The following is a 12,896-nucleotide window of genomic DNA, read 5'->3' as shown; positions in this document are numbered from 1 at the left end:
CCAGCCATCCTCTGCCTCTTAAAGGGAAGGGTGGGGAGTGCGTACACTAGAGCCCAGCCTCGGATCTTCAACAGCACCTTGGAAACTTGGTCTTTTAGAACCACAGAATCTTTCTGTCCCCAACTCTTGGAAGCACTGAATCATGGAACCCTAGAATCTTGGCTCTTTGAAATCAAGACTTTGAGAAGCAGACTGGACTCAGAAGTAAGCTCAGGGATCCTCTGATTCGGATCTCCCTCTAGCCCCGGCAACCCCTCTGTGGACCCCTGGTCATCCAGGGTCAGGGCCCCCTCATGCAGGCCTCAGGCTTAAGTCGGGTCACCAGGCTGCCCACCACCTCCTTGTGGTCATGACTGACCCCAGCCCATACCCCAGGGGCTGGTAGCACTGACAGGCAGCTGGGAGGGAGCTTGGCGCTGCTCAGCTAAGAATAGAAGGCTTTGTGCGATTTAAGTAGCAGCCTGATCATATCAGGCCTCCCAGCCAGGCCTCAGAGAGCTTAGGAAGCAGGATCTGAGGCCACCGTGAGCCCCCCTGGGTGAGGGAGGGAGAGGGTGGGTGAAAGGTGCTGGGGCAACCACCGGGCTTCCCTGGGACTTCTCTTCTGTTTCCACGTGGTGATGATTTGACTTTTTCCATCAGGCAAAGCTCTTTGCTCCTCCTTTCTCCTCCCTGCGGCTGGCTGGGGAGCATCACTCAGCATTCCCCTAGGAAGGCTGGGGAGCATCTCTTCTGGGAAGAATTCAGACAAACAAACCAGCCTCTGAGAGGAACAAACAGATCGATGAAAATGGCATTGTCTGCAAAGAGAGCCAATGATGGTGGCCATTTATTAAGCACCTACTGCATGCCAGACCTTGGGTGCAGCATTTTGTGTCCTTGCCCTCTCTGACTCTCACAGAGGAGGTATCTGTGTCCCCGAAATGCAGACGAGGACACTGAGGCCCAGCTAGTACTTGGCAGAGCTGGGATTGGGACCAGGGACCATCCCACCTTGTCTGTTCTGGGGACAAAGGATTCCTGAGTTAGGGGAGAGGTGAGAGTCGGGGTTCTTGGAGAGAGCCCTGGGCGTGGAGGGCTCTATCTCTCAGGGCAGTTGTATCACTCCAGTACTGGATTGAGAGGTGGGATTGTGATTCTGTCACAAACATAGCAGGCACTGGCCCCTGTGTGTAGAGTTGGAATGAAACCAAACCCCTTCCTCTTTGAAGTGGGCAAAAGCTGCCTAGAGCAGAATCATGAGGCTGCAGCTTCTTTTTTAAATTTTAATGTATTTGTGTATTTGACTATACCAAGTCTTAGTTGCGGCATGTTGGATCTAGTTCCCTGACCAGGAATTGAACCCGGGCCCCCTGCATTGGGAGCTTGGAGTCTTAGCCACTGGACCACCAGGGAAGTTCCAAAGCTGCAGCTTCTGATTCTTGCTCTTTTGACCAGGAGTGTCCTGGTGCCCTTCTTGGCAGGTCATTGGTACCTCCCACCTCCCCTCCCTCTCACAAATTATTTCAGTAAGAATTAGAAGGAATTCTGGGTAACCTTCTGATTGTATAGATGGGAGAACTGAGGCCCCTGAAGAACAGGGATGACCTGAGGTCATGAAGTAAGTGGGCCTGGGAACATATAGTAGGTGTTCAAGAAGTTTTTTCTTCAGTCCAGGCTAACACTTGTTCCCCTGTGGGGTGCTGCATCTGTGTGGAGATCGGAGTGGGCTTGGGGATGGAGTTGGCTGGATCCTGAGAGTCAGGAAGGCAAGGGCCAAAGGCCCCAAGCCTTTGTCTGTATGCCCCAGACTCATCTATGCTTGCGCCGACCCTGCCCAACTCAAAAGTCCCCTCTTCCGTGAAGCCTGCCTGGACTCTCCCCTCTAAAACCTCTCCTAATCTCCCTAAGAGTGGGATTGTGGTTCAAAAAAACATGTAACATACAATATACTATCTTAATCATTTTTAAGAATACCGTTGATAGTCTTAACTGTATTCACATGTTGCACAGCAGGTCTCTAGAATGTTTTCATCTCAAACACCTGAGACTCTATACCCACTAAATAATAACTCCTCATCCTCCCACCAGCCCTTGGCAACCACCATTCTCCTTTCTGTTTCTATGAATTTGATTCCTGTAAATACCTCATATAAGTGGAATCATGCAGTGTTTGTCTTGTTGTGATTGGCTTATTTCACTTGGCATAATGTCCCCATGGTTCAGCATGTGATAAGATTTTCTTCCTTTTTAAGGTCAAATAACATTCCATGGTATGTATATACCACATTTTGCTTACCGATTTGTTCGTCAATAGATCTTTAGGTTGCTCCTGTCTCTTGCTGCTGTGGAAAGAGCAGGAGTTTTGAGGTTGAATGCGCCTGGGTTGGATTCCTGGTTTCCAGCGCCAGTTGAGTGGTAGGTCTGCTATTGCTATTGTGTCACTTGATACTGTGCCGGATTAAATTGCTGCAAGGATTAGAAATGGTGCACGAGAAAATGCCCCAGCACACGGAGAGCCACCAGTGAGTGGTAGGGGGGATTCATTCTTGTTATCTGCTTTCCTCCTAGGCACAGATCCCTTTGGGGGTCTGTAGGACCCACATACTGAAGTTCACCTCAACCCCCATCCACCAGACCAGCTCAGCATCTGGTGAGTCTTAGAACATTGTCACTGGAGATGGCCCGGATGGGAGGGGAGTTTGGGGGAGAATGGATACATGTATAGGTATGGCTGAGTCCCTTTGCTATTCACCTGAAACTATCAGAACATTGTTAATTGGCTATACCCCAAGACAAAATAACAAGTTTAAAAAACAACAACAACAACATTGGCGTGTCATTGGAGAGCACCTGGGACCAGAGAAGTTCAGGGACTTGTCCAAGTTCACACAGCTAGGCCTTGGCCATGCCAGGATAAGACTAAGGTCTCCTGCCTCCCAGCCTGGCACCTTCCCATTGCAGGCTCCAGGATCCACAGGTCTTATTCTTAGGAGGTACTGGCTCTCCAGGATTGATCCTGCAGCGTGCAGGGCTGAGGGAGGTGGGGAGCAGGGAGGCAGGCATCTCAGGCTCATCCACGAAGGGCAGAGATGGGTGGCATCTGCCAGGCTTCCCTCATCACCGCCTTCTCCAGGTGAGGAGGGGGTCATGTCCGACTCATTTGCATGGCTTGGGCTTATCTAAGGGCCTTGCCTTGCACCTGGGAGCTTACTCTGCTTTCATTCCCACTCACTCAGCTATTCTTTTCTCATCCCTTCTCTCGGTCGTTTATTCCACAACCACTCCCTGAGGCCTGCTTGAGCCTGGAGACCAGTCGGACCTTGCAGGCCCTTAGTATGGCATGGCAGCGAATAGTGTGGGCTCAGGCTAAACTCCCTGGGTTCAAATCCTGGTCTGCTGCTTACTAGCTTTGTGACCTTGGGCAAGTTGCTTAACCTCTCTGTATCTCAGATTCTTCTTCTGTAAAGAGGAGATAATGATGTTCTAGTTACTACTGTTATATTACAAATCACCCCCAAACATAGTGACTTTATGTAAGAACAATCACTTTATTACTGCACAGTTTCTGTAGCTCAGGATTTAAGATGGGCTCTGCTGAGCAGTTCTGGCTCAAGGTTACCCATGTGGTTTCTGGGCTTTTGTTTCTCTCTGAACTCATCTGTGCTTCCCCACAGTATGCATCCCATTTGATGACCTGGCCTTGGAAATCTTGTAGTGTCACTTTAGCCATCAGTCCTAGCCCTCCCAGAGGCAAGTCAGGGGTAATAACATAGACCCCACCTCTCTATGGCAAGAGTGTCAGAGTTATAAGGAGAGTGTGTGGGCTGGGAGTTATTAGTGCCAATGGCTTTGGAAATACAGTCTGCCAGAAGTGTAAGAGTAAGATGAATCCAAACACAGGAAATATCTAGAACAAAGCCTAGGCATTGTAAACAAATGGTAGCTATACATAGTCAAGGGTGATTTTGACCAGATGCAATTACTCATGATATGCTGACTTTAAGACCTGACTCCTACTGCTAACTGGCAGCATTTCTCATTTAGGTACTGAGGGATCTATAGGACTTCAACAAGCCGAGGCTGGTGGGAAGGCATTCCATGCAGAGGGAACTGGCTGTGTAAAGGTGTGGACCTGGAGAGTGGAGTCCCTGGGGCAGGGACTTAGCCTCACTTGGCTGGGGCTCCCACATGTGGGAGACCAGGATGGTGAATTGAGGCCGAGTTGAGAAGAGCTCACTATTGGGTTGGCCAAAAAGTTCATTTGGGTTTTGCCATTTGGCCCATCCAACATAAAAGGTTTTTTTGATGCTATGGGTCTCAGGGAACCCTTGGGTGAAGTATGAGGGGCTGGAGTGCCCCCTGGAGGAGTTGCTTCTGAGTGGGCATCAGCAGGACTGAGGCGGGGGTGTAGGGAGAGAGGACAGGAATGAGGGGACTCATACCCAGGTGTTTGCCTGGGGTGTTTGCATCAGCTTTGCATGTGCTGTGCACACCCACCCGGCTTGCTTTCCCACCCCTTCCAATATATTGGATGTGTGTGTACATGCGTGCTCAGTTGCTCAGTCGTGTCCGACTCTTTACAACCCCATGGACTGTAGCCCGCCAGGCTCGTCTGTCCATGGGATTCTCGAGGCAAGAATACTGGAGGGGGTTGCCATTTTCTTCTCCAGGAGATCTTCCCAACCCAGGGATTGAACCCATGTTTCCTGCGTCTCTTGCATTGGCAGGTGAATTTTTACCCCTGAGCCACCTGGGAAGCCCAGTATATTGGATACTTTGCCATTTATTCTCTGCTTAGATTGGCTATCCTGCAGAGTAAGGTAGAAGGTTGCCACCCTCTGGGAGGAGATTACCTGGGAGGAGGGTTCTGAAGGAGCCTGGCAGCTGGCGGGGCCAGAGAATATCCGGTGGCCACCTCCTCTGTCCCCACACCCTCAAGGAGAACAGCCCCTGCACCCCTCGTTGTCTCCCCTTCCTCCTCTGCCACATTGCTGGGCCCAAATGGAACTGACGCTGAGTGTCGTGGTCCCCAGCCCCGCTCACGTCACAGGTGGGGAACTGAGCCCTGCTGATTTGCTCCACATCCCATAGCAAGTGAATGGAGGAACCCACGCTGGCCCTCCATGTGGCTGTGGCCACATTCGGTGGTCCTGGGGGCTCCTTCCTGCCAGGTCCTCCACTCACCACTCCCGTCTGCCTCTGAGGCCAGTGCATCCCCCCTGAGGGAGGTCATGGCTGGGAATATGATTTCAGGGAAAGAAAAGAAAGTCTTAGCAGCCGCGTGGCCCTGTGTCACCTCGTCTCTCTGAGCTGTGGTTTTCTCATCTGTAAAAAAAGTGTGAGAACACTGGCCTCAGCTGGGTTGTCCTGAGGATTAGATGAGCCCCCTATGCTGACTTCTTATCTCTCTGATGCTGGGGCTGCACCTGGAAAGGAAGCTGCCAGGGGTTACTCAGATGGGACGTTTGAGCTGAGATTTGGAGGCATGGCAGGGCTAAGGCTAAAAAAGGAGGGGACCTTGATCCTGAAAGCTCTGAGCTGTGACTGGGCTGTGCAGCCCTCCCCTGTATATGAGAAAGTGTCCAAGGAGAAGATTGGGGTGCTGTCCCCTCTGGGGGGCAGCCTCCTCCCCCTAGCACTGAGAGGAAGGATGTGATAAGGGAGGGCTTCCTGGAGGAAGAGTTTGTGGAAACTGAAAGAGAAGGAAGAACTGAGGCAAACAGTGGCTCTCTGGGGTCTGGCATTCCCCAAGTCCCTGCACTCCAGCCGTGAGATCCAGCCCTAAGCCCTCGCCAAGCCAACCTTGACTCCTGGAGCCCATGATGCCCAGGGAGGCTGGTACTCCAAAGGAGACAGCAGTCCTAGTCCATGCTGCTTCCAGGAAGCTGTGTCTATGGGGCCTGTCTGTGATTTGCACATACCTGTTCTAGCCCGTGTGCTGGTGCCGAGTACCATGAGTGTTTGCCTGGGAATGCACACTTGGTATGTTTTTGTATGTCTACGTGTATGCATTTGCAGACCCCATGTGACAGCTCCTTGTAAAAGCAGATGGGTTAGAAAGCCTCTAAAAGGGGACAAGGAGATCAAACCAGTCAATCCTAAAGGAAATCAACCCTGAATATTCATTGGAAGAACTGATGCTGAAGCTCCAATACTTTGGCCATCTGATGTGAAGAACTGACTCATTGGAAGACTCTGATGCTGGGAAAGATTGAGGGCAGGAGAAGGGGATAACAGAGGATGAGACGGTTGGATGGCATCGCTGACTCACTGGACATGAGTTTGAGCAAACTCCAGGAGATGGTGAAGGACAAGGAAGCCTGGCATGCTACAGTTCATGGGGTCACAAAGAGTTCGACATGACTTAGTGACTGAACAAGAAAAAAGGGGACTAAGTGTTCGTGTGATTTAAGTCCTGAAGAGGGGCAGAGCAAAGAGATAGCCCTTGTCTCAGGGGGGCTGTGGGGAGATCCAGAGCTCACCAGTGGTCTTTCAGCAGAGAGACGATCCCCAGATTTGGGAAACCTCTCCTGAAGCCCCTCTATGCTGAGCTCGGCCTGGTGCCAGGACCCAGAGTTGGGCCAGGCCCTGGCCCTGCACTTCTGGAACCAGTCTGGGCCTTTAGATGTGGGTCAGTGCCAGCATGGCTGCTTGGCTGAGGGCTGTACTGGGCATATGGAAGCAGGAGGCCAACTCGAGTCTTGTCCGGAGAGTCACGGAAGGCTTCCTGCAGGAGGAAGCTGAGCAGAGGGAGATGTGAGGGATGTTAGGTGGGAGATGAGGGGAGGGGTTGGAGAGCACAGCAGGACTTGGTGTGGGGTGGGGTTTGGGGGTGTGAGGATGGGGGAGGTGGGGAGGGTGAATCTCATCTTCCCAGGCTGGAAGACTGGGAAGAAGGAGACGCCTTGAGTTGGGAGAAAGTGGGAGGCTGATGCATTCCTCCCTAGTTCAGGGGAACATGACAAGTTCCCATTTGGCTGCTGTGGGTGTGAGGTTCCCATGGGATGTCCAGGACAAGATGACCAGAAGGTCATTGGATACTTGAGCCTGGCATTTGGCCTGGGCAGGAATGGGGTGTCTGAAGCCGCGGGAGTAGGTGGTATTGCCCTCGAGAGTGTAAAGGGCAAGGGAGGAGAAAAGGGCTGACCTGGCCAGAGAGAGGAGCCAGCTAAGGGGCTGGGGGCCAGCCAGAGTGGGAGGGCAGAAACCAGGGGAACTGGTGTCCGGGAAGCCAGAGAAGGAGGACATTTCCACAAGGAAGGCGGGGGCCATGGTGTCGGGGAGGACTGAACTGTCCAGGAGGCTTCCTCACGTGGAGGGTATTGATGGACTCGGTGGGAGCAGAGGGTGGTGGGTTTAGCAACAGATGGGAGAGAGGAAGTGATGACGTGAGTGTTGACAAGTCTTTCAGACATTTGGATGAGAAAGAAGGAAAGAAAGGAGTGTGATTGGAAAGGGGTGGAGGAGACAAACTGGTGAGACTCAGGCCTGTTTATTGCCACTTGGCAGGAGCCAGTGGGGAGGAGGAGCTGGAGATGGCATCTATAAACACCTGCCATGGTCCTCTGCAGTACTGGGAGGCTCCTGGAGGAGGTGTTTCTCCCCGGAGGGCTCACTGCAGACAGCAGGGGCAGAGGAGTTGGCCAGGTGGTAGTCCTCGGTGCCGCTCTGGGTTCAGCCAGCCTCAGGGCCTCCGTCCACACTGGGTGTGGGGAGGATTGGGGTTCCTTACCTGCAGATACTTTTTTTTTGGCCTCATTGTGCAGCATATGGGATCTTAGCTCCCCGACTAGGGGTTGAAGCCGGGCCCTCCACCAGCACAGTCCTAACCGCTGGACAACCAGGGAAGTCCCCTGTGGATACTTTTGACCTCCTAGGAGGCAGAAACCCCACAAACTCAGAACATCCTGGTAAACCAGGACCCAGGTCAATGGTTGAAGCTTAGGACTGTGTGGGGTTGGCTTCCCATTGTTTTGTCTTCATTGCGCCCCAAGTGACTTCATAGATGCTTCAAACCAGCAAGGCCTGGGAAGGTCAGGAAATTGATTCGCCTGCTTCCGAGGGTCCATGACCAACCCCATCCCTGGACCACCTCCCAATTACTGGGAAGTCCTTCCTCTGGGTCTAACCTAAGTCTTTCCTGCTGTGTGCTCCCTTCTCGTGAACTTGTTCAGCCCTTCTCTGTGGAGCCAAGTTCATCAGCAGGCCGCTTTGAGTGGCGGCCAGTATTTTTACAACTTGTTTTCATGAAGTTGGTTTGAAGTCTCCCTGCATTCCCAGAATGTCAGACCCGCCCTGATTCACAAGGATTGACCAAAACAGGATCTGTGCCAATGAGAAGAATCTAAGGACTTAGTCATCCCCCTTGGATCATCTTCATATTCTCCTGCTTTCCTTCCAGTAAAAAAAAAAAAAAGGAAAGATTAGCTCAGATGGCCAGGAGGGATGTAAATAAACTCAGATGGTACTGATGGTGGATAGGAGAGGTCAGTGCTCAGGCTTTGCAGGGGGCTGAGCTCAATTCAAGCCTGTGTTCTGCTTCCTGCCACCTGGGGGTCTTTGACAGTCTCTGAGCCACATAGCCTCATTTCTGAAATGGGAAAATTAATGGCACCTACCTCATAACTGTCTGGGGTTGGGGAATCTAGCAGCAGACCCTGAGACAAGAATCCATGTGAAACTGATTTACTAGGAAGTTTTCTGGGGGATGAGGAAAGGATTGGGAATTACTAAGAGAGTAAGAAAAGTGGAACCAGAAACAGAAGGAGAAGCATAAGTATGACTTCAAGCCAAGCCCCTGGGGAGGGGAACTTGGCTGAGTCCCCAGAGCTGGCTGCCAGGGGCGAGGTTGCTGCAGAACTTAGACCTCGCCTGGTGGGGGGGGGGGTCCCTGGTAAAGGAACCCTGAGGGGCTGCTCTGCCCACAAGAGAGGGGATTTAGGCAGATCTGATGGCAGCACACCCGCACGCCTCCACGGGTGTTGGCTCTCGGAAGGAACAGAGACCCAGGATGGTGAAGGGGTCTCAGGGGATGAGAGTGGGGACAGCGGAGACAGAGTTCTCCAGGCACAGCCTGGTTCTGGGGAAGCACTGTTAAGTATCAGCTCTTCCCACCTGTTAGAAAGGAGGTGCAGGGTGCTCCAGGGTCACGTGGTCAGCAGCCAGCAGGATCTCCTGAGAGCTGCCCTGTGCCTCTCTTCTGCCCCCAGCCCCAGGCGCAGTCCCTGTCCCTCAGCACCCAGAGGTAGATCCCTCAGAGTGCCCCAGCCCCCAGGACTCTCCCTGACTGCTTGACTTCAGGCAGTGGCTCCAGCCCTGCCAGGGCTGGTCTGATGCCCTGATGTCGCCCTTTCCAGAAAAGTCTGCCCCTGTGCCACCCCCACCTCCAGCCCCACCTGCACTGCAGCAAGGACTGGGGACGACCCGGAGATTGCACAGGGCTGTGGAGACCTGCACACCGGGGAGGAAGTTGAGGCCAAGGGGCCCATCCCCTGCCTGAATTGAATTTGGCTTTTCTTCCCAGCCCAGCCCACCCACTCTGCTGTGTCTACTGGACTTTTTCCATAGAAGGTGCTCAGGGATGGCTCATGGAACTCGTGTGGGTCAGCATATCCCAGGAACAAATAAACAGAAGTGATGCATCCAGGACTCTGACTTTGATGGCTTTAACTGGTGATGTCAGCCTGGGTCAGCCCTGATGGGACTTGTCCCAATCGTTCTCCTGCACCTGTGATAGCCCAAGTGATGTCACCCTGAGCTGGCCTCTCCACTCTGGCCTCTGGGGGTCTAACCCCACAGAGCATGACAGGTCTGGATTCTAGTCTGACTCTAGACTGTGTCAGGGAGAGTCCTGGGGGCTGGGGCACTCAGGGATCTACCTCTGGGTGCTGAGGGACAGGGACTGCGCCTGGGGCTGGGGGCAGAAGAGAGGCACGGGGTAGCTCTCAGAAGATCCTGCTGGCTGCTGACCACGTGACCCTGGAGCACCCACTCTGCACCCCCTTTTTAACAGAAGGTCACCACCTGCTGTGTGACCTTGGACAAGTCACCTGCCCTCTCTGAGCTGCAGTGCCCCCTGTTTCTCACCAAAGTTTTATTCACGCCCACCTAAAAGCAGATGGTTTCAGCATGGTTAATCCCTGCTTGATTCATACCGCGAGAGGTGGAGTGATTTGCTTCTGCTTATAACACAAAAAGGTGAAGGTGAGAAGGCCAGGATCCACTCCCCCCAGCCTCCCATGCCTGCTTATCTGAGCACCTTGACCAGCTCTGCTGTGGTCCCTACCAGCTCCAGTCTGATCGGAAACTGAGCTAACCTCCCAGTGGCCAGGATGAACTGAGCCAGGCATCAGAGTGGTCAGTCACTGCTGTTTAGTCAACTAGCCCCTTGTCCCACCTATTATGTAAGAGGTTCCATGCTCAGATGGGCAGGATCCTGATTTCACGGGCTTAATGTCTAGTCTGCTGCAAAGCTGTGCCCCCATCCTGAAGCTTGGGGGACCTGCAGACCTGAGGGGTGAAGGTGGACATAGGGTGGAGGCCCCAGAGGAGGAGGTGGTCTGAAGCACCTGGTCCCAGGAGCAGGCAGGAGCGGCTGACGACTGGTGGGTGCAGGGGAAACAAGTCTACTTATTCTGCCTAGGCTAGGCTGGGGGGTGGCTTTGATGCACCGCCAAGGCCCCCCTGGCCCTATGGCCCAGGCCTCCTGGGGCACACCAGAGAGCTCAGGAAATATGTGTTGGTGACTGGATTTGTGTTGTCTAGACGCTTGGGAGTCAGATAAACTATGAATCCTGGCTCTGCTGCTTGCTTAACTGTGCCCCTGAGCATGAGACCTAAACCCTCTTGAGCCTCTGCTTTGGCATCTGTAGAATGTGCTGTAATGCGAGGTTAAGAGTGGTAAGTGAGAAGACAGACAAGGAATGTCGGCCTCATACAAAGCTGTGGCCAGCCCTCCATAAATGGTGGACAGTGTCTTCATAGAGGGACTCCACATGCGCCAGGAAACACAGGAGAAGAACGAGGCCCCGTCGCATGGTTCAGTAGTTTGCAGTTTACAAAGCCCCATCAGGTCCTGCTCACTGGGTTCTCTCCTAAATCCCACGAGGCCATCTGGGCTGAGCTGTGGCATCCCCATCTGACAAATGAAGACCCTGAGCTTAGAGATGAGGCCGACCTGCCTTTCAGTGGCCAGGCCACACCCAGCGCCCAGGTCTCCCAACTTTCACTCTCCCGCATGTTCCTCAACCTTCCCCCCTTTACAACCCAGGTCCTGACTTCTGGAAGCTCTTCATGAAAGATACTGGGAAGATGGAAGGCAGGGAGCAGGGAGAGTTGTCAGCTCAGATGTCAGGGGGCTGAGGGTGCATACTGGTGGCTTTAGCCCAGAGTGGGTCACTGTGACCAGTAGGCCCAGAGTGAGGGGACAGGAGGGGGTCATGGGTAGAAGTAAGCTGAGGTGAGTGAGGGTCCAGAGAAGGAGAAAACCAGCTGTGGGGTCCACGGGTCATTCCCTCAGTCTGAGCCAGTGGGCACTACCAGCCTGGTGAGCCAGCAGCGGCTGGGCCCTCCCACCCGGGTCCCTTTGCAGATGGGGCTGGAATGTAAGGGACTTTAAGGAGTACTGGGTCTGTGGGAAATGGCCCTCAAGTCATGGCCTCGGCCCTTGAGGGTGTATGAGTCAGCTCCAGAAATAAGGCCCACATCTAAGCATGGGGACCTTTCATGTGAGGAGCACTTTCTAAAAGGCAGACTTAGAAGGACAAGGCTGACTTTGCCACCCAGCTGAGGTGGCCTGAGCCCCACAGATGTGAGCTGGTGGGCAGGGAGTCAACAGATAGGTCTGGTCTAGACTTTGCAGGGCCCAGGACAAAAGTACAAATGGAGGCCATACAGTCTCTGTCATATATCGGGAGGTTACAGAACAAACCAAGAAACTATTAAGTAAGGTAGTTTCTTTGTCCCGCTTTGTAAAGTTATAGTTTTATGTGACTGAAAGGAACCAAATTTCAAGGAGGACAGTTATTCTTACACATCCGGGTGTTTTGTTGGTAGGCTGGTAGAAATTTGGATGAGTAATAAGACATATTTCATATGTTATTTATTTCATAAAATATATTTTGTTGTCTTCATGTTAGCAAGATCACTATAATTGTTATAATCAAGATTTTCACGTTATTTGAAAATTGTGTATTGATGGTAGTAATCTAAAGGATCAAAAATAAAATGCAGTTATATTTAAAGTATATAGAATTTGAATAATTTTCATCAAAAATGTAAATTAAATGTAAAGAAAGAAAAATTTATGTTTTCAAAAATTATTTTATTCCTTGAAATTATCTAAGAAATTAAAACTATATGCATCATAATATCTAATTTTAAAATATAATTATTTAAATATATGTGATATAGTAATTAATTCAAAGTTTTGAAAATTTTAGAAAAATGGAACTATTCATTTGTAATGAAACTATTCATTTTTGTGTTTAATGTCCATCTAGTTGTAAAGAATTAGTATCACATTTCATGTTGCATTAATCTGAGTAATATGAATTGTTAAATACTGTAAGATGTTTCTCAGCTGCCATGTGCATTTATTGTGAATACCACACTAATTCATGAATACTTTTAGAACCACAAATTGCAACAGGGAGACAGGCCAAAAAAAAAAAAAAAGAGGATGCTCAGCATTACTGGGAAATGGATATTTTGTTATGTAAGAAGTTGCTGCTCTCTGAAAGGATTGGACAAGTTTAATTTGCCCCCCCACAAGCATTCTTGCCACATAGTCCCCTTCCTCCTCCCAGGAGCATCCTGTTTCCCTTCCCTTCCCACCCTCTATCCTACTGTCAACCCTGTCAGCAACTGTGCATCCTTCAGACCTTCATCTGGACAGAGTCACCTTTTGTTCTTCA

At 51.5% G+C, this 12,896-nt stretch overlaps 1 protein-coding gene across 3 annotated transcripts in view; it reads left to right on the top strand.

Annotated features, from left to right (window-relative positions):
* The window catches only part of GDPD5 (glycerophosphodiester phosphodiesterase domain containing 5), an 86,515-nt gene that overhangs the window by 19,745 nt on the left and 53,874 nt on the right, over positions 1 to 12,896 (top strand). For 2 of the 3 annotated variants that reach the window (XM_043907469.1, XM_043907441.1), the window contains exon 2: positions 2,551 to 2,632. The exons of the other annotated variant lie outside the window; for it this stretch is intronic. The gene's annotated coding sequence lies outside the window, so the exon portion shown is untranslated. The remainder of the gene's footprint in view (positions 1 to 2,550; positions 2,633 to 12,896) is intronic. 3 annotated transcript variants of the gene reach the window in all.

This window comes from Cervus elaphus, chromosome 1 (genome assembly GCF_910594005.1).
Source record: "Cervus elaphus chromosome 1, mCerEla1.1, whole genome shotgun sequence".
Classification (NCBI taxonomy): domain Eukaryota; kingdom Metazoa; phylum Chordata; class Mammalia; order Artiodactyla; family Cervidae; genus Cervus; species Cervus elaphus.
The sequence above is the reverse complement of the archived record's forward strand: the minus strand, read 5'-3'. Positions and strand labels throughout refer to the sequence as shown.